A 22,941-nucleotide genomic window follows, 5' to 3' on the forward strand; every position below is an offset into this window, starting at 1 on the left:
CAAAGAGTGCAACAGTAGGGAAAGCGCTGGATAGCGTAGGGGTAAAAATTACTATTCCAACTCCAGAGAGTGCAACAGTAGGGAAAGCGCTGGATAGCGTAGGGGTAAAAATTACTATTCCCACTCCAGATAGTAAAACAGTTGGGAAAGCACTAGATAGCATAGTGATTCTATGAACATTATAACCAATTCAATAATTTGTTATAAAAAAATTGCATGTTAACAATGTTTTAAAAAAATATTTATTATTAAATACCAATTATGTAAAATAAATATTTAAATAAATAAATTTAAATTACATCCCACACTATTCCCCCTTTAACACACAACACACTACACATACAAAATACACAATAGATTTAAATATCAATTTATCTCTTATTTACAATTAATAATACATTCTTTATAATTAATATAGTTATTAATTCACTAATTAATACATATTAACTACGAAATTACAAATATTCACCTATTAATTATTAATTAACAATACATTAATTAGCAATAACAACAAATAAAATACAATAATCAATTATTTATATTTACTATATTTAACTAACTAATAACAATTAATTAATAATAATTACAAATAAATAAAATATATAATTATTTATTTTATTTTAATTACATCCAACCCTATTCCCCTATAAACCCACAACCCACTACACATAAAAATTCACATAATTAATTTTAATTATCAATTAATCACTTAATAAAATTAAATCACCAATTAATTACGAATTAACAATTAATTAATTAACTATAACAATAAATAAATATTATTAATAAACTAATTATAATTTATATAATTAACCAAATAATAAATTATTTTTACAATTAATAATTAATTAAAAATTATTTAATCTATTAATCAAATTAATTACCAATTATTAATTGATTACCAATTAATTAATCATAAATACCAATTAAACAATACATATTAATTCATTAATTATAATTACATTACTTCCCACCCTATTCCCCTATAAACCCACAACCCACTACACATAAAAAATCACATAATTAATTTAATTATCAATTAATCACTTAATAAACTTAAATCACCAATTAATTACTAATTAACAATTAATTAATTAACAATAACAATAAATAAATATTAATAATAAAGTAATTATAATGTATATAATTAACCAATTAATAAAATACTTTTACAATTAATAATTAATTAACAATTAATTAATCAATTAATTACCAATTATTAATTAATTACCAATTAATTAATCATAAATACCAATTAAACAATACATATTAATTCATTAATTATAATTAAATTACTTCCCACCCTATTCCCCTATAAACCCACAACCCGCTCTGATACTAAAACGCTAAATTAAATGTAAAATAATTATAAATCTCTAAACATTTATTTTTAAATGAATTAAAATACATTACAATAATCTTTAACATACAAATAAAATACATATTAAATGACATTACACTAAATAAATATCGATATTATTGACATCGAAATTTTTACTTACGATATTACTTACATCGATATTAAGTACTTCGATATTATTAACTTACCTTGGGATCGATATTCTGTCCATCGATATTCTTGACTTCGATATTCTATACCTACGATATTAAAAACACGATATTATTGTAGGTCGAAATTTAAAACTCGATATATAGGTGCCGATCACGATCCTGTAAAAAATATCCCCGTGCGACTCGTATCCGGTCTTTTTACCGTACGAATCGTACAAGTGCCGTACGAACTGGCAATCACGATTCGCATGGTAAAAAGTCCATACGAACCGCATTGGGAATCATTCCCCACACGTCCTCGGGTCGGAAAATGTGTCCGACACGTCCTCGTACGATTCACCGTACAAACGTGAAAGGTGAAGTCCGACCGAGGAATCATGATCCATCCCGGGCGTCCGAATGTACAACCGTATGGTTAAAAGACCGTCCGCACCGAACTCCCATAACAACCATGGAGACGTCCAAACAGGTGCCCGGTACGTGCCGTACCCCCCCCAGCCCCCGTAGGTACGCGCCGAACCCCCCTGTATGTACACCCGTGTACGTGTCGAACCCCCCCGTGTACGTTCGAGTCGAACCCCCCCGTGTACGTTCGAGTCGTACCCCCACCCGTGTATGTACGGTGCGTACCCCCCCGTGTACGTTCGAGTCGAACCCCCCCGTGTACGTTCGAGTCGAACCCCCCCGTGTACGTTCGAGTCGAACCCCCCCGTGTACGTTCGAGTCGAACCCCCCCGTGTACGTTCGAGTCGAACCCCCCGTGTACGTTCGAGTCGTACCCCCACCCGTGTATGTACGGTGCGTACCCCCCGTGTACGTTCGAGTCGAACCCCCCCGTGTACGTTCGAGTCGAACCCCCCCGTGTACGTTCGAGTCGTACCCCCACCCGTGTATGTACGGTGCGTACCCCCCGTGTACGTTCGAGTCGAACCCCCCGTGTACGTTCGAGTCGAACCCCCCCGTGTACGTTCGAGTCGAACCCCCCCGTGTACGTTCGAGTCGTACCCCCACCCGTGTATGTACGGTGCGTACCCCCCCGTGTACGTTCGAGTCGAACCCCCCGTGTACGTTCGAGTCGAACCCCCCCCGTGTACGTTCGAGTCGAACCCCCCCGTGTACGTTCGAGTCGTACCCCCACCCGTGTATGTACGGTGCGTACCCCCGTGTACGTTCGAGTCGAACCCCCCCGTGTACGTTCGAGTCGAACCCCCCGTGTACGTTCGAGTCGTACCCCGACCCGTGTATGTACGGTGCGTACCCCCGTGTACGTTCGAGTCGAACCCCCCGTGTACGTTCGAGTCGAACCCCCCCGTGTACGTTCGAGTCGTACCCCCACCCGTGTATGTACGGTGCGTACCCCCAGCGCGTAGCGCTGGGGGTACGCACCGTACATACACGGGTGGGGGTACGACTCGAACGTACACGGGGGGGTTCGACTCGAACATACACGGGGGGGGTACGACTCGAACGTACACGGGGGGTTCGACTCAAACGTACACGGGGGGGTACGACTCGAACGTACACGGGGGGTTCAACTCGAACGTACACGGGGGGGTACGACTCGAACGTACACGGGGGGGTTCGACTCGAACGTACACGGGGGGGGTACGACTCGAACGTACACGGGGGGTTCGACTCGAACGTACACGGGGGGGTACGACTCGAACGTACACGGGGGGGTTCGACTCGAACGTACACAGGGGGGTACGACTCGAACGTACACGGGGGGTTCGACTCGAACATACACGGGGGGTACGACTCGAACGTACACGGGGGGGTTCGACTCGAACGTACAGGGGGGGGTACGACTCGAACGTACACGGGGGGTACGACGCGAACGTACACGGGGGGGTTCGACTCGAACGTACACGGGGGGGTTCGACACGTACACGGGTGTACACACAGGGGGGGTCGGCGCGTACCTACGGGGGCTGGGGGGGGTCGGCGCGTACCTACGGGGGCTGGGGGGGGTCGGCGCGTACCTACGGGGGTGTCGGCGCGTACCTACGGGGGCTGGGGGGGGGGTCGGCGCGTACCTACGGGGGCTGGGGGGGGGTACGGCACGTACCGGGCCACCTACTCTGGTCATTTCGCGCCGTACTTCGCTTTTGCGGCACTTTTTGGGTGCCGTGAAAATATTGCCGTCCGGACTGCTGTCGGTTCGAATCGTAATTCCTGGGTCGTGAAACGCTGCCTGAAAGCGTCCCGACGTCACGTCGCAGCATTCCCGGATCACATTCGTATGTATATTTTCGTCGGTCGGTGTTTTTTACGATTCGTACGGAAATGGTGTTTCCGTGCGAATCGTAATTCCATGTTTGTAAAGTTTTACGACCGGGTACGAGTCGGACGGGGAATTCGCTCCGACCGACGGTTCGTACACGGTTTTTACCGGATCGTAATCGGCACCTTTGGCTAAACACCCTTCTTCACAATGGCACTAGCGCCCTCCCCACTCCACACCCTAAATATGTCTTGCTCATCTTCTAGGGATTTCCTCCCACTGATGCAACTCAAATATAAATATCTCACTGTCTGTCACATTCACCATAAGTGTTTACGGAAAGGTTATGAGGGCGTGGAAGAAGACTTTGCACTTACGGGGCAGTCAGGTGGCATGTTGTAGGATGTGTCACTCAGCAGGTTGCTAGGCTTCGGCATGGCCTGGACCATGCTGGCCCTTCTACAGGTGTACGTAGAGGGATGGTCCATGACTGAAAGTTGAATCTTTTCCTGTGATGTCAGTTCGTGTTTGAGAAATATATAAATAAAAGAGGCATTAACAAGTAATGGATGTATTGCAATGTGTACTTTTTCTTATTTTGTTTTATCATATTCACTGTCCACTAGCTCCTATTTTGTCCCTATTTTTCCTCCTTTGCAGCTGGATTACTGTTATAAAGAAGACGAAAGTCAGGTGAAGGGTAAGTCTTCTTTATTCATCTATTCACCACCACAGGATCCAGCAGACAGAGGAAGGGTGCAATGGAATGTTGGTGACAGGGAGAGGGAGGAACCAAAGGGAGGAGAAAGGAGGGGGGGGAGGAACGTACCAAGTAGAGATTACAACAATTACTCTTTGGAATCTCTACTGGATTCCTACCTTAGCCCTCTCCTCTTTGCCGGTGTCAGGGAGAGGCTGGAGCTTAGCATATTTACTTCTGCATTAATATTCATCTTCAATCACGAGCTATAATATTGGCAAGTTGTTTTTTAAATCATTGGGTTTTTTGCTCCTAACTGGGACCCTCTAACAGAGACACTTTGCACCTTTCACATATTTTGGGTAGCACCTGAGCTACTGGGAAGAGTTGCCCTTACCTCAGCACTCAAGGGCGTAGTGAAGCACCCGCATACCATCTTGCAGGGGTTCTGTTGTGGCAGACTGAATTGTTTTACAGCCCTTCATAACTTTCATTTCTGGCTCAGAAGCCATCTGAAGTCAGAAACTAATAAATACTGCATTAGTAGACTTCAATAACACAGCTATGAGGTGGGAATCAAAATATGCAAAAAAGCCTCAAACAGTGACAGAAAGAAGGAGAAATTATTAAAATGTCAAAGAAAAAAAATGTGCATGCAAATGGAGTCAGAGTACAAAAGGAACAAAGTTGAATGCAAGTAATGAAGGAAGGAAACAAAAAGAAGCATGAAGAAAGAGGGTGCAAAAAATGGGAAATAAGCAAAAAATGTAAAGGAAGAATGAAGAAAATGTGATGAAAGGAAGGGCTATGGAAGGAAAGAAGAGAAAGAAAGAAATAACAAATGAAAGGATGCAAAATGGAAAGATGGAAGTATGGTGTGAAAGAAAGACAGGAGCACGATAAGAATACAGGAATAAGAAGAATAGAAAGCAAAAAATAGGAAATAAGCAAAAATCGTAAAGAAAGAATTAAGAAAAAGAATGAAAGGTGGAAAAAATAAGTAGAAAAACGTAAATGGAAGAAGAGAAAGAAGGAAGAAAGGCAGAACATATAATGAAATAACGGAAAAAAGAAATGTGAGATGAAAGGAAAGAAGAGAAAGAAAGAAATAACAAATGAAAGGATGCAATAAGGAAAGATGGAAGGAAGGTGTGAAAGAAAGACAGGAGCACGATAAGAATACAAGAATAAGAAGAATAGTAAGCAAGAAAAATGGACAGATAGAGTAGAATGAGCAGAACGAAAGAAATCTGGAAAGAAAGAATGAAAAACAAAAAAAAAGAACGATGATGGAAAGAAAGAAGCATTATAGGAAAGAATAAATTAGATAAATACGTCCGAATTGGTAGATGTGTAGTTTGGGGCTAAAGTCCTTTAAAATCCAGCAGTAATATCCATCATTTTGCAGACTTTGCTTCAGGGATACAATTCCTATGGCACTTCACAGGAAGGGTTAGGATCGCTCACTTTGCTCAGACATTTATCTCTATATATTGTTCAAAGTTGGGGGTGTTTATTTTTCTGGCTACTCCCTTGTCAGCAATCAAAAACCCTTAAAAGACCTCAGTGTCCTCTGATACAGGTTTCACTCATTAAAGTGTACTATGCTTGTTAGATGTAAAGTGCTGTTGTGCACCACCCTTCCTAATGCCGTGATCCTGCTCATCCTACACCAACTGGCAATTCACAAAACACCTGTAGGCTGTATTTTTGGAATCCCTCGCTTCGCTTCATGCTGTCGATGTTTGCAGTGATTGGCATTTTCATGGTGTGATTTACTGCTGCTGGATACAGAATTTTCGAGAACTACTGACACAGTAATTGAACATTAATATGTGTAACTAAAAAGACTAAAATGACGAGAAGATACAGTTAAAGTTTGGAAGTGGAATTCATTTATGTGTATAGAATAATTATTGTCAATTACGACAAGGTGATTGTTTTTTAAAGGAATTTCGCTCGCCGCTGACGCCAGTTTATGGGCATTATAAAGTCTCTATTGTTTACTTTGCGCAAGTACCGCTGAGAGAACAGAGCCGGCCCATTTCACCGATAGTTACAACACAGAGGGCGTGAAAACGGAGAGCAAATGAGCCATTATTTCTGTGTAAACCCCGCTCGTCCCCACACAGCCGCCACACATAAAGCATGTCTTTGATTCCCGCGAGCCGGGAGATATAGGGTTTACTCATAAGGTTTCTTGGCCCTGTTTGGCATTTTACACTGACAGATTCCAAGGACATGGCCATCCGAAGGTATAATTTTAGAAAGCCCGCCCTCTGACAAGCTTGTGTCATTTCAAAGTCACATTGAATCCCCTTCATATCTGTTTCCCCGCGCGAGCCACGGCTTCCAGATATCCAGTCAGATAAGGACAGAATCATTCGGGCGCCTGCGCAGTGGATGCTGGGTACACGCAGGCCCCCTCCCACCTCCCAATCTTGTGCTTCTTCGAGATCAAATTATTTGTACAAGAATTTCAAACATCGGCAACAGACCGTCTTACTTACGTATGTTTCACACCACACACAAAGCTACCGACGTCACAGGAAGCAGAGTGTGGCCGTTGCAGTACATTTACCCTCTGGATGCACCTGTTGCCAGGGATACGGCAATTTCGAGCAGGCATTTGAGCCACTTGCCTGTCTCACGCCCCCGATGGGCGGTAAGAGCCCCCAGAGGCCGAGCTGGGCTCTGACTCTTTCCTGACATTGACCGGGTACCTGGGGCAGATTTGCTAGCCTTTCACTCAAGGCAGCAAGGCAACTTGCTGATCTGCGTTGCATGAGAGGGAGACATGATCAGAAATGCTTCATATTTACAAAGATAGGGCACATTACTGTTGCCTCTCAGCAGGTGCACTGTGTGATGCGTGGCACGTTACAAGCAGCATTGTTTTTGTAAAGCAAGGGACACCTTCGTGTACAAAAAAAATCCTTGAAGGCATTTTCCGTTTACAACGTGTGAGGGAAAATGCATCACACATAGAAAAAAGGAAGTAATACAAGGAGAAATAAAGACATTTCTCATTTGTTTCGCCTGGGTCTGGGAGGCATACCATTTTGCCTCATTTCCAGGTTCACAATTCTTCGTAAATCTGGGAACATGCAAAAATCCATTGGTGGATGTGTGGGAGGGCTCGCAGTCCACCCATTGAACGCCTCTCTACCGCAAGATAATGCAAGGCAGTAAAATGCACTGCCTTGCATTACTTTGGATTTACTAAACCATGCAAAGCCACACAAAGTGGATTTTTGTGACTTACTAAATCCCAATTAAGGGCTACTGTGATGCAAGAGCAACGCAAGCTCTATATAAATCAGGCCATAGACGTCGGACTAGAATTCGAAGGATGCCTTCTCATGCTCCTGTAAAGGATGGCAGTCCATGGCACGCCTGATTAGGCCTGCATATGCATAACACGTGATCAACTCTCCTTTCCGTAAATCACTGTATTACTCAATGTTATTTCTTCACTAGGAAATCCTAAAATATGACTTATGAAAAAAATTGTTCTTCAAACCTTGGTCCTGTGTTCTCTTAACGAGACATAGCACTGCTGTGAACCAATGTTCGTGCACAAACCACAGCAGGCCTTGATGGTTTGTTGCTGGTCCCACCTTAACCAGCGACAACGAAACATAAGTAAAATATCCTACCTAAGTGGTATATCCATGTATCCTGTCAGAAGACAGGACAAAGGTGTGTTCACCATCCCTCCACCCTGCACAGGCATTTACATCTAGCAGGTGGCATTTTATGTGGACTTTAACAATGGGCTTGCTTGGTTACATTCTTCTTGGTTTTATTTGGTTCCTGTTTTCCATGGTTGGGATTTTTGCATGGGTCCCAGGATGCATTTTTAGGTGTGACTTTTTAGGTTTAGCTATAGACAGATTTGGCTATCTGGCAGAGCTCGTATGAGCAAGAAATAAAAATATACCGCCCTCTACAACCATTGCAGGTTAGCATTTTATTGGCCATTAGTTCTGTACCTTTGCAACTATGGCAGGATTAACCTTTGTTCATCATCTTTTGCTTTTTGAGCAGTTGGGTCAGAAGGTGGAAGTATGGGCAGAGGTTGAAGGAGAATATCTTTTTTAACTTTTATCCCAGTAAGTAAAGACTAATGTGTACATATATAGAGACCCACACACACAGATAAATATATAGCAATATGTACACATAGACACACAAAACACATTATAATTATGCAATTTTATCTACAAGGCATACATTCCTTTAACTAAGCATCCATAAGTAATTACATGTAGTAATATTTGCATGTTCAGCCATTCCAATGTGTGCTTTTTATTAAACAAAAACCTAAATAAAATGATAAACATGTACCCATACCCACATTATAATTATATTAACATACTGCAATATAAATATATTAGCATATAAAAAAACACAAAACACCCAGTCAGGTTTTCGAAGCAACCACAGCATGGAAACAACACTCAGACAAGAAACTCACCATGCTTGACTGGGGAGACACCGCTGCTCTTATCATGCCACAGACGAGATCCGCGCTATACTGGACTGGGGGGAACCACTGCCCTTGTCCTGCTTGATCTTTCAGTGGAGTTGGGTGGATCGCATTGGAGTGAAGGGGATTGGATTGGAGTGGGGTATATTGGATTGGGCTAAATCGGGTGGCTGTTAGAAAGTTAGAAATGAAATGGCCGCCATGACTGTTCTTCTGTGAAAATAGGCAGGATTTGTGGAAATGAAATGAAAAGGTTATATAAGGGGGCAGTAGAAAGGCATGCTGTCCCCCTACGTTTAGAAAGCAGGTGTCTAAGGGGTAACTACTGTGAATTACTGTGAACAAAATAAATGTATATTGTTTTTAACTAATTCTTACGATCTCGTGGCACTCTTGTGGGATCGTGAATAGTAAAAACGAGTAGATGAGTTTTTAATACAATAGTAGAAATGTATATTGTGGTGCTTTTTTTTGAGAGAAAGTGTGAAAGAGATAAGCACTGTGATGAGTAGATGGTTATTTTTATGGTGTTCATAAGATCTTCAGAGCATACCGCAAGACTCGAATGGGAAAGCCTGCCGCAAGGATTTGCGATCCCGCGATCCTCTTGCGTGATTTGTATGGAAAATTACTAGGCCTTCCACAATGTATTTTACGATCCTGCTGGAGTCTCGCAAAATCATATGGGGAGAAGGACATATTGGAGTGGGGAAGATTATAGCAGGGTAGATTGTTTTGAATTGGAGTAGGGCAGATAGGTTTGAAGTGGGGCAGATTGTTTTGGATTGAGTGGAGCAGATTGGAGTGCAGAAGATTGGAGTGGGGCAGATAGTTATGTATTGGAGTGGGGAAGATTGGATTGGGGTGGGTTGTGAGGAATGGAGTGTGGTGTGGTGGATTAAGTGGATTGGGGTGAGTGGTTTGGATTAGGGTGGGGTGGATTAAAGTGAGTGGGGCAGATTGGTGTTTGGTGAGGTGGGATGGATTAGAGTGGGGTGTATTGGCATGGAGTGGATTGGGGTGTACTGCACAATTATATGTTAATGCAGCATTTCAGAAATTACACATCAGAAAGAAAGAAACATTGTCACTTTGCAATAACATAATCCTCATTTTTAAGCGCCCATGAGCAAAAACAAAAGAAAACATGAGTGCAAAGTGAGAAAAGAAGAATTGGCGAAATAAAAGAGAGGTAATTACCAGAAAATAAATTTTTGCAATTTTATTTGTCCTGCTGGGCACTCTTTTGCCAGTCAGACGTCTTCTGTTTGCAGGGCGTTAGAAGTTAAACATGGCAAAATGCCTCAATCACATCAGTATCAGTGGACTGATACTGATTGAGTTGAATCACTCAGTGATTAATCCCTGCTCCACAGAGGGGAATGGAAATTATGTTAGGGCTGCAGTGACAAATTAAGAGGCTATAAAGAAGAGTGCCACACAAGCCAACAATTGGTTAGCAACAGGCGGGCTCCAAGCCCTTCTTTGTTAATAACAGCATCTCGCAAGCGAGACGCATGAGCTAGCGCATGTTCTCGCAGGCTCGACCCCAAAAACGGCCATGGCTCAACCAACAGTTACCATTCTAATTACATGGTTGAAGAAATGCTATGATGTGATTGGGAGGACAACCAGAGATAGCTCATTTTGTCCTTGTTGCTTTGGAGGAGAAGGAAGTCTGTTTGAGTTGTGCTCTGTAAAAGTGAATTTATGTGGAGCTGAAAGAGACTGGTTTGTTTATCTGCATTTAAGAAAGAAGTCCAAACTCAGGCATTCAATAATATATTTCATAAACTTTGTTGGGAAGTGTCAGTAAGTGCACTACTATTGGTAAACTTATTATACACTATGGGCCACTTACGATGTCGGGCGGAATGCCTCCTCCTGACAGTTGGAATCTACTCAACCGCGTCGGAGCCCTTCCAACAGACTCAGTCGGTTTAGATTCCGTTCCGCCCGATTCCAATGTTCACGGTCGGAATGCAAACTGTGTGGTCATTTCGAATCAGTTCCAAGCAACTCGCGGAGTATTCGTGTTGGTCAGAACCACATCATACACCCCTAGGGACAGCATTTCTGTCCTCTGTAATACGATGGCGATTTCCAACAGCCTTTCTGTGTCTGCCTGTCTGACACAAAAATTCTGTCTGAAAGTGACTTTGGGGGCGTTAGCAGGGCCTCCTTCATCCTGTGGCCTCCAGTTGGGGGTCCCTAAGGGACACCCTGTAAAACCCTGCACTGTGTGGCACACACTCCATTTCCCCATAGGAGCCTGTGCTACGGCTGGTTGTCGGGCGTAACAAAAGCTTCCATAGGAAACAATGGGAATCCGATGGAAGAGTGTTCGGTCGCATCGTAAGTCGAGTCGATCAGTCCCAAATCCGAGATAGTGTCAGGCAGAGGCTTTCCACCCAACATCGTAATGAGTCCCCAAGTATACAAAGTGAAAACTGTTTGGGGAGGTGTAGATGTAGTAACATAGCTTTTGAGAGGTACACATTACAATGTAGATAGATATGAGCTAGGTTTGCAGGTTGTGTTAAAAAATGAAGCTTTTCAACTATATATACTTGTCAGTAAAGAAAGTACTGTTTCTTACATTATAAAACAAATATTATAATGATACAAGCTATAATGTTCATATGAAGCTCGCTTGATGTTTAGTTTAGCACTATGAGATGTTTGAGTGGTGAATGTTTGACTTCTAGAGTGAGCACTGTGGTGATTGTTGGGAAAGGTGTGTCAAGATGATTGCATTACTTTAAAAACTGTTATGAAAGCAAGCAGCAGAAAAAAGCCTTGTTTAAAAAAAGGATTATTGTGCTGTTCAGAAATATCTACCTTTTGAAGCACAGTGGTTTCAAGTTGGAAGGATGTGGCAGTGAATAACTCTGTAAGTGCTAGGCTTTGTGAACTGTAATTAATACACATGGTGCGTCACTGAAACTTTCTTGCCACCTAGCCTGCTAATATATAGCAGAAAACTGAAGACTTTTCGGCAGGCTAATGTGGCTATAAAGACTGGAAAAGAAGTGCTACATGAATCAAACCCCAGTAGAAAAATAAAGCATAAGAGGGGGTAGACATTAGCACCTGCTGATGAGTGTCAAAAACATGTTATACGTTTAATAGTTGTTTATTTTATTTGTTTAATAGTTGTTCATGTAATATAATAATATAGTTGTTATAGTTTTGTATTGTGGTTAAACTGTTTTGTTGTTACAAAAAAGTTTAAGTTGCTTTTGATTTCTTTCCTTAATACTTATTATAAATTTCAATTTCATTATAGTATTGCAATATTTGCCAAAACTGTCAGCTCCAGCTTCAGGGACTGTAATTATACTGTTGCATGTATAGGTATCTCTAAGGTAGTATGCACTTCGTTTATTCTAGAGACATTTCGTAAAAGAGAAGGCAATTATTTTGTTATGCAGCTATGGTGACATTTTATGCAAAAGTGAGGTGTTAGTAGAGAGATCAGTACTTGTCCACTCAGGCGTATAGGGACATCTGATAGAAGGGAGAGGTATTGGCACATAGAGCAGTGCATTTTCATACTCTCATACGCACTCCTGCCACCTGCTGTGCACACATTATTGTGTATGACTGTTGTAATTGGTAGATGTAATGTAATGTAATGTAAAAAGAATTTGTATAACGCACTGTCACCCTACGGGTATCCTGGCGCTGCGATTACCAACACTGCACTGATCAGACGGGAGTGGGGAAAGCAGTTCACAAACCTAACCCCTGGGAACAACCAAGTTTTCAATCTTTTTCTGAAAAGTTGTAAATTCTCAGTCTGTCTGAGATCGAGTGGGAGTTTGTTCCACAGACGCGAACCTGTGTAGCTGAAGGCCCTACCGCCTGTTCTTGTTTTCCTAATTTTAGATGTACACACCAGATGCTCTGATGCAGAGCACAGGCTTCTTAATAGTCTATACCAAGTAAATCTGCTCTGCAGTGGACTGGACCCTTTTCCATGTGTCACCTGATGAACCATGCAGAGGGACTTAAATTGTATTGTCTGCAGAACAGGGAGCCAATGGAGGTCCCTCAGAGAAAGAGAAGCGGAGGACCCACGTTGTCTATTACGGGCTAGCTTGGGGGCCATGGTCTGGACTCTCTGTAATTTTTTTTATAAAGTGTCTGGAGCTCCGAGCAGCAAGGCATTGCAATAGTCAAGTCTGCTCATAATAACGCTCCTCACCACCTGTGCCCTCACTGAGACCGGTAAAACCGGTAAGATTTTCCTTAGGGCTCTAAGTAGTGATAGACAGACACCAACAGTTTTATTAACTTGAGAGTCCAGTTGCAGGGTGTTATCAAACATCACCTCTAAATTGCGCATCAACTGAGATGGCAATAAGGGTTTAGCAGTTGATAAAGGCCAAAAATCAACTGGAAGGGGGCGGAAAAGCTTATTAGCTGTAAACTGTAGAATTTCCGTTTTTTCTCCATTGAATTGTAGGGAATTATCCCTGAGCCAGTCAACAGTTATTTTAATGTACTCATGAAATGTATCCATTGGCACTGCCTGATTCCCCTCCATCGTGAAGACAAGCTGAGTGTCATCTGTGTAGTTCAAGAGTTCTATCCCATAGGACCTTATAATGGGAATGAGGGGACACAGATATATATTAAAAAGGATTGGGCTTATTGCAGAGCCCTGAGGGACCCCATGTAGGCTGGGGCTAAAATTGGAGATAAATGGTGACATGGCCACTGCCTGCGGCCTGCCAGAGAGGTAGGACTGAACCCATTTCAGCGCTGTACCTCTAATTCTCGCTTCCATAAGTCTTTCTATCAGGATAGTTGACTGACCATGTCAAACACGGCCGACATGTCCAGTAAAATCAAAATCACTGATTGCCCAGTGTCAGCCTGCATTCTAAGTCCATCAAGGACTGTTACTAGTGCCGTTTCTGTCCCGTGTGCTGGGCGAAACCCAAATTGAAAATCATCTAGAAGATGATTGTCCTCCAAAAATTGTGAGAGTGTTTGGCTAACCAGCTGCTTCAGGATCTTTACTGGATAGGGTAGCAGGGAGAAAGGTCTGTAATTTGCAATACATGTGGGATCGAGTGTGGCCTTTTTTAGCAAGGGCGTCACTATTGCTTGCTTCCAGCACTCAGGAACTATACCATTACTTCAGGATTGTTCACAAAGTAGGCGGAGGGGAGGAGAAAGCTCCTGAGCAAAATCTTTCCACAACTTATGCGGAAGAGGATCTAAAGGTGACCCAGAGGAGACACTCATGACCAGTTTATTAAAGCCTTCCTCTGTAGGGATCTGAAACTGGTCCAGGATAGCCTGTACTTCTTCATCTACTCTATCTTCTGTACCTCCTCTGAAACTAACTCAGGTGGGCTATGTTCACTAACTGTGTTAGTTTCCGTGCTAGGTTTAGGACCATGTTGGACAGGCCACCTAAAGGGCTTGCTCCCTCCCCGCATGACAGGGCCCAAGCCCCGGCTCTCCAGGTGTTACCCACAGAAGCCACCCGCACCCCGTCTCATACGGGACTCCTGCCCCCGGATATCTCGGTATCATGGGGCCGAACCACTACCGGCTCCCTCGCCCGGCCCGGCCGCCATCTTGGACACTGCACCACGAGGCCGCGTGGCCTCAGCTCAACCCTAACCCTGGGCCCGGCCAGGCCCCGACATCCCGGCACCACCATCCACCCAGGAGGTGAACGGACCACTTGGCAGGTCAATAGGAGAAAGAAGTGTCGATGGCTCTCCCCCGCCAGGTGGCGATCGCCCCCCCAGCTCCCCCGGGCGCTGGCTCCACCCCCTGCTGGGTGTCTGGACTCCCTCATCCCGGACCTCCCAACCTCCAAGTGCGAGGGTCCGGACATCAAAGGGCGCCAGACCTATAACTGGGGCAGCTCCAGAGCAGGAGGGCAGTTGTATCTTGGAGTCGAGAGACACCGTGAAGAACTCATCCTTGACGGACTACTGGCGCTACCGTAGCCCTGCCTTGCGAACTATCGTCCGGCCTGCTGGCGCTGCCGCAACCTTCTGCATCCTTCATCCTCGTCGGGACCTGCTGGCGCTGCCGCGGACCGTTGTAACTACCACCTTCACCGGGACCTGCTGGCGCTGCCGCGGACCGTTGTAACTACCACCTTCACCGGGACCTGCTGGCGCTGCCGCGGACCGTTGTAACTACCACCTTCACCGGGACCTGCTGGCGCTGCCGCTGACCGTTGTAACTACCACCTTCACCGGGACCTGCTGGCGCTGCCGCGGACCGTTGTAACTACCACCTTCACCGGGACCTGCTGGCGCTGCCGTGGACCGTTGTAACTACCACCTTCACGGGGACCTGCTGGCGCCGCCGCGGCCCGTCCATCTAGACCGCCGAGCTCGAGGATTGTGAGCTATCCATCATATCATCGCATCCACCAGATTGGTAACAAGACTGTCCCGCTACCCCCTTTCCCAACCAAGAGACTAGAATCGAGGGGACCCCTGAGTCCTGACCTCCTTGTACCATTCTATCGTACCTAAAGAGTGCTTATAAAGAACGTTAAACCTTATCTTCGTGTGGTGTACATCTGTGGGGGGGAAGTTACTCGTCTGTACGATCGCTGGAGACGGCTCTCCCCGGAGACCTCTCCCCTTGTCCTCGGCCGACCCTCCCGGTCCGTCTAACATTGGTGGCCAGCGGCGGGATCCGAATCAACGCGTAATCGTACAGAGAGTAGCTCACCCCACGACGAAACCACAATGACAACCAAAGAGAGCGGATCCACCGAGAAATTCCAGATGGAGAAATTGGAAGAGTACAGCCATCGTGAGTTGAAACAATTCTGCATTGAACTAGGCATTGCTACCACCGGTCTGAGTACCAAAGACGATTTCAAGCACGCCATTGAGTCGTGGGCAGAAACCGGGGCCGCCAGACCCCTGGACCTAAACATTGCAGCATCAGAGAGGAACACCACGGCTCCCGAGGAGCGAAGAACGGGTCTCTCGCAGGAAGAGATCCAAGAGAGAGAAAAAAACAGACTACATGAGTTAGAAATGGCACGGCTCAAAATGGACGGTGAACTAAAATTAGCCGAACAAAAACTGAACCTAGAACATCTGCGGCTCCGAGAAGAACGGGAAGAAAAACAGAGGCAGAGAGAGCTCGAAGAAAAGAGATTAGCGTACGAACACGAGCGCAAACTGGCAGAAATAGACCTACGGAAGCAGAACAAAGAACTGGGGGTGCCCGAGCAACCGCGCACCCCAGGAGCGACAGAAAAGAAAGTACACATCCCCAAGGATGTCGTTCGAGAGTATGTCCGAGACGACGACATACAACAGTGGTTCAAGGCCTACGAGATCGCCATGACCTCCCACCGGATCGATCGAAGTGACTGGGGAGCCGGTCTATGGGGGAGGTTCATCAATGAAGGCCGCGATGCCCTGTTACAGCTCCCAGACCATCTGATGACATCCTACGACCACATGAAGGCTGCCCTCCTCACCCGATATGGGCTCACACCCGAAATGTACCGCCAGAGGTTCCGAGACTGCACCCGGATCCCGGGTACAACTTGGGTGGAATATGTAAACTATTTCAGCCGAGCCTTCGAGGGGTGGATCAAGGGAAGCCACGTAACGACCTACGAGCAACTTTTTAATCTCATGGTGTGGGAGCACCTCTCTAACAACTGCTTTGTCGAGCTCCGGCAGCACCTCCTCAACAGTAAATTGACTGATCCACGGCAGCTCGCCGCCGAAGCTGACCGGTGGGAAAGCACCCGAGTAGGCCGGAGGGGGCCGCACGAACAGAACCGGAACAACCAAGGTCAGCACCGTCCCCGAGGAGGAGGAGGAGGCCAGGGACGAGGAAGAGACACCATCCCGGCCGCCCCCGCTGCCAGCACCACGCCCCCGGCCAGCCGGGGCAACCCCCCGATGCGCCCGGGGTTCCGAGCCAATATCACGTGTCACCGATGCCAGCGAGTCGGCCACTACGCCAATGACCCGAACTGTCCACAGAACCAAACTCCGAGACCCCGCCAGGTAGCTGCCGCCGCCCTGGGGGGAGAACAAATCTCCGAAGAACAGGAAGAATGCGAACAAGAACAACAAGAGTGGGAACCGGCCGCCATGATTCTAGCGTGCCTAGGGGGAAGAGACATGGTCCCGCGGGCTCCCCTACCCGCCAACACCAGAAAATATAGTCAGTGGGTGAACATTAATGGACGCAGGGCCGAAGCACTACGTGACACGGGGCCAGTGTGACGGCCGTCCGCTGTCACCTGGTGACCCCAGAACAGCTCCTGCCGAACATTCTCTGCCCCGTCCGTTCAGCCGACAATTCGGAGAGTCTATGTCGGATGGCCTGCGTCCCCTTCGAATGGGGAGGAGTCTCCGGCATGTTGAAGGTGACGGTCCGAGATGATGCCCCCGTGGACTGTCTCCTGGGGAATGATCTTGAGAGTTCCCCGTGGGCCGCCGTAGAAAGAAGAGAGCACCTGGGGATGTTGGGCCTCCCGGACTGGGCGTGCGTAACAACCCGGTCCATGGCCGCCCGTGCCATCCCCCGACGCGAAGAACCAGAATGGCCAGCACCTCCTCCCCCGATCGCTCCAGTAGAGGACACCGACCATACCGACCCCCCAGAGCAAACCTCCGGCGGGCTCGCTCAGCCCCAGGACCTTCCCGACCTGGCTCAGTGGCGTCAAGAAGGGGGGCCCACCCAGGAACAGTTCCGTCAAGAGCAGAAGACCTGTCCCTCCCTCGAGGGACTCCGCCAGTAAGCCCTCGCCCAGAGCGCAGGGGACACCACCGGAGCCCATTGGATCTATTGGGACAACGACCTGTTGTACAGTGAACAGAGAATCGCGGAGTTAGGGGCCAGTCGAGTGCTGGTGGTGCCCCTCCGTTTTAGAGACTTCTTGTTAAATTTGGCCCACGATGTCCCTCTGGCTGGACACCTGGGCCAGGACAAAACCTACAGTCGCCTGGTGACCCACTTTTTCTGGCCAAAGATGAGAAACGACGTCCTCACCCACTGCCGGTCCTGCCCCACGTGCCAGGCCAGCGGGAAGAGCGGCCGCAAACTTAAAGCACCTCTGCAACCCTTCCCAGTTGTCACCACCCCGTTCAAGAGGGTGGGAATAGACATTGTGGGGCCCCTGGACCCCCGTACAGCACAAGGACATCGGTTCATCCTGGTACTGGTGGACCATGCCACCCGCTACCCCGAGGCTGTTCCCCTGCGAACTGTAACAGCCCCGGTGGTCGGCCGGGCCTTAATGGGGATCTTCTCCCGGGTGGGCTTCCCCCGAGAAGTCGTCAGCGACAGAGGCACAAACTTTATTTCAAAATATATGAAGTCCCTCTGGCAACAGTGCGGGGTCACCTACCGATTCACGACCCCCTATCACCCGCAAGGAAACGGGCTAGTCGAGCGGTTCAACCGCACACTCAAGGGAATGATTGGGGGGTTGGAAGAGCCCCTCCGTCGCCAGTGGGATGTACTACTTCCGTGCCTCCTCTTCGCATATCGAGAAGTCCCCCAGAAGTCCCTCGGCTTCAGCCCCTTCGAACTCTTGTACGGGCACCCGGTGCGAGGGCCCCTCAGCCTAGTCAAAGAAGGTTGGGAGATGGCCCCGCTAAAGACCCCTCCAGACGTCTTCAAGTACCTCCTGACCCTACGCAATCAGACCAGGCGATTCAGAGAAATGGCGAAAGCGAACCTCGAGGCCAGTCAGGAGGACATGAAGAGATGGTACGATCAAAATGCCTCCTCCATCGAATTCGAACCTGGCCAACAAGTGTGGGTGATGTCCCCCACCGAACCATGTGCCTTGCAGGACAAGTGGACGGGGCCCTTCAAAGTGGTCGAGCGCAAGAGCCCGTCACCTATCTCATCGATATGGAATCTCCACGGAACCCCCTCCGGGTCCTCCACGCCAACAGACTCAACCCCCACTTTGTGCGCTCGGAGCTCAGCCTCCTGATGGCTACAGACAGTGGAGCCGAAGAAGACTCCGAGCCTCTCCCTGATCTCCTAAAGACTCGTGAGAAAGATGGTTCCGTGGACGGGGTCCGACTCTCAGATGCCCTCACCCCGGAACAGCGCCAAGGCTGCCGGGACCTCCTGCTGCAGTTTGCGACCCTGTTTTCCCTCACCCCAGGGGTCACCCCCTGGTGCTTGCACGACGTGGACACTGGGGATAGTCCCCCTATCAGACATCGGGCGTACCGCGTACCAGATCGGGTACGGGCCTGCATCCAAGAGGAGGTGTCAAAGATGCTCACGCTCGGGGTCATCGAGCCCTCGGACAGCCCCTGGGCCAGCCCGGTCGTGCTGGTCCCCAAAGCTGCTGCCCCCGGTACCACTCCTGAGCTCCGATTCTGCGTCGACTATCGGGGCTTGAATGCTGTCACCAGAACCGGCGCTCATCCCATCCCCCGAGCGGAGGAACTGATCGACCGCATGGGGGCTGCCCGCTACCTCAGCATCTTCGACCTAACAGTGGGCTACTGGCAGATCGGTCTCACACCCCGGGCTCAAGAACTATCCGCCTTTTCCACCCCCGATGGCCACTATCACTTCAAAGTCATGCCATTCGGCATGAAGAACGCCCCCGCTACTTTTCAGCGACTGGTGAACCAGGTCTTGGCGGGACTCGAGGAGTTCAGCGCCGCCTACCTGGACGATATCGCTGTGTACAGCCGCCACTGGTCCGACCACCTCCACCACCTCCGAGAGGTCCTGCAGGCCCTCCAACGGGCCGGCCTCACAATCAAGGCCGGCAAGTGCCAAATTGGTCAGGGGTCCGTGACTTATCTCGGGCACCAGGTGGGAAGCGGTCTGGTGGCCCCTCTACAACTCAAGATCGCTGCCATCCAGTCCTGGCAGCCTCCAGTCACGCAGACCGAGGTCCGAGCCTTCTTGGGGCTCACCGGCTACTACCGGCGGTTCGTGAGGGACTATGGCAGCATTGTGGGGCCCCTCACGGAACTCACATCCAAAAACCACCCGAAGAAGGTCAACTGGACCCCAGACTGTCAAGCGGCCTTCGAGAAGCTGAAGGCCGCCATGTGCACTGCTCCTGTGCTCCAGGCCCCCGACTGCAGTCGGGAATTCATCGTACAAACAGATGCCTCCGACCATGGCATCGGGGCGGTCCTCTCCCAGTTGAACTCCGAGGGGCTTGACCAACCCGTGGCCTTCATCAGCAGACGCCTCCTGGCCCGAGAACAGCGCTGGAGCACCATCGAGAGGGAGGCCTTCGCAGTGGTGTGGGCCCTCAAAAAGCTCCAGCCCTATCTCTTCGGTACCCACTTCAGGGTGCAAACAGATCATCGGCCCCTGCAGTGGCTAATGCAGATGCGGGGAGAAAACCCCAAACTATTGCGTTGGTCCATCTCCCTGCAGGGGATGGACTTCACTGTGGAACATCGACCTGGCCAAGACCACGCCAACGCGGATGGCCTGTCACGCTTTTTCCGCCTCGACGAGGAGAGTCCCCAAGAGGATGGGTGACTCTCCCCGCCTTCAGCTGGGGGGGACGCATGTTGGACAGGCCACCTAAAGGGCTTGCTCCCTCCCCGCATGACAGGGCCCGAGCCCCGGCTCTCCAGGTGTTACCCACAGAAGCCACCCGCACCCCGTCTCATACAGGACTCCTGCCCCCGGACATCTCGGTATCATGGGGCCGAACCACTACCGGCTCCCTCGCCCGGCCCGGCCGCCATCTTGGACACTGCACCACGAGGCCGTGTGGCCTCAGCTCAACCCTAACCCTGGGCCCGGCCAGGCCCCGACATCCCGGCACCACCATCCACCCAGGAGGTGAACGGACCACTTGGCAGGTCAATAGGAGAAAGAAGTGTCGATGGCTCTCCCCCGCCAGGTGCCGATCGCCCCCCCAGCTCCCCCGGGCGCTGGCTCCACCCCCTGCTGGGTGTCTGGACTCCCTCATCCCGGACCTCCCAACCTCCAAGTGCGAGGGTCCGGACATCAAAGGGCGCCAGACCTATAACTGGGGCAGCTCCAGAGCAGGAGGGCAGTTGTATCTTCGAGTCGAGAGACACCGTGAAGAACTCATCCTTGACGGACTACTGGCGCTGCCGTAGCCCTGCCTTGCGAACTATCGTCCGGCCTGCTGGCGCTGCCGCAACCTTCTGCATCCTTCATCCTCGTCGGGACCTGCTGGCACTGCCGCGGACCGTTGTAACTACCACCTTCACCGGGACCTGCTGGCGCTGCCGCGGACCGTTGTAACTACCACCTTCACCGGGACCTGCTGGCGCTGCCGCGGACCGTTGTAACTACCACCTTCACCGGGACCTGCTGGCGCTGCCGCGGACCGTTGTAACTACCACCTTCACCGGGACCTGCTGGCGCTGCCGCGGACCGTTGTAACTACCACCTTCACCGGGACCTGCTGGCGCCGCCGCGGCCCGTCCATCTAGACCGCCGAGCTCGAGGATTGTGAGCTATCCATCATATCATCGCATCCACCAGATTGGTAACAAGACTGTCCCGCTACCCCCTTTCCCAACCAAGAGACTAGAATCGAGGGGACCCCTGAGTCCTGACCTCCTTGTACCATTCTATCGTACCTAAAGAGTGCTTATAAAGAACGTTAAACCTTATCTTCGTGTGGTGTACATCTGTGGGGGGGGAGTTACTCGTCTGTACGATCGCTGGAGACGGCTCTCCCCGGAGACCTCTCCCCTTGTCCTCGGCCGACCCTCCCGGTCCGTCTAACAGACCACTAATGGTTTTGTTGATCTTTTCTTCAAAATGGGCTGCCAAATTATTACAAAGATCTTGTGAAGCTATGGTTTTGTTTTTTTACACATTCTGGGTTTGAGAGCTCCCTTACCACCTTAAAGAGAGTCTTGCAATGTGTGAAAGAGAGATGAGTATGTCCCTACAATCAAGTATGGACACCAGTTGTGCAAGACATCTTTTTAACACAGAGAGCATATTCTATTTTATACTCTACTATGGACATTCATTATTATGAACAGAGGTATGTACAGAGAGAACAGTCTCTACCCACAGTCTATAAAGTAATTTCTCCAAGCACACAGAAAGTAGACTGAGGTCGCGGTTTCAGAAGTTCTTTATTCTGTTTTCGTTGCTGCTGCCCATATGCCAACACGTGTTTCATCTACACTGTTTCAGTCACAGTAGACTTCACCAGGGCAATTACATCTAGAAAATACATACAAGCATATTGGAACACTGGGAGGAGATTTCTACTAATAGGGTATATTTCCCGTCACCTAAGTTTTGTGACTTATTTATCTGTGACTTTCTGTGTGCTTGGAGAAATTACTTTACAAGTTGGGAACCCTGTCCGGATTGGGAGGAATGGCCGGCTTCCTCTCCTCTTGAAGCACCAGATGGACTATATTTTTCTGATTGAATAATTCATTTCTGGAAAATTATGTTATAAGGGGCAGTGTGCGTCTGGTATACCTAGCCAGTACTTCATTTGTGTATCAATTTGTATGGGTAGGCAGCACCACCCACAAAGGTAAACATACATATTTTATACAAACAGAAAGGACAGCAACTCCTCCACCCTGATCAACAATCTCGCCAACCTCGGACTAAAACAGCTTGTCACGATGCCGACCCACATCGCCGGCCACACGCTAGATGCCATCTTCTCCTCAAGCCCTCACGTCACCTTCAGCCACACCACCGAACTCACCTGGACAGACCACCACTGCATTCACTTCTCCTTCCGGAAACCCCTCACACACCACCGCACCCTACAAACCCCCCGCCGCTGCTGGAGCAAAGTCTCCCAAGAACAACTACAGACAAACCTCGCACTTAACCCTCCGATGAACCCCAACAACACCGATGAAGGCGCACTCACCCTCAAACGCTGGATGAACAACTGCGCCAACAGCGTCGCCCCACTGAAAAACCCCACCAGCAGAGACACCAGCAGAAGAGTCAGCTGGTTCACCCCGGAACTCCTCGACTCAAAAGGCACCTGCCGGAAACTGGAAAACATATGGCACA

Source organism: Triturus cristatus, chromosome 7, assembly GCF_964204655.1.
Source record: "Triturus cristatus chromosome 7, aTriCri1.1, whole genome shotgun sequence".
NCBI lineage: Eukaryota > Metazoa > Chordata > Amphibia > Caudata > Salamandridae > Triturus > Triturus cristatus.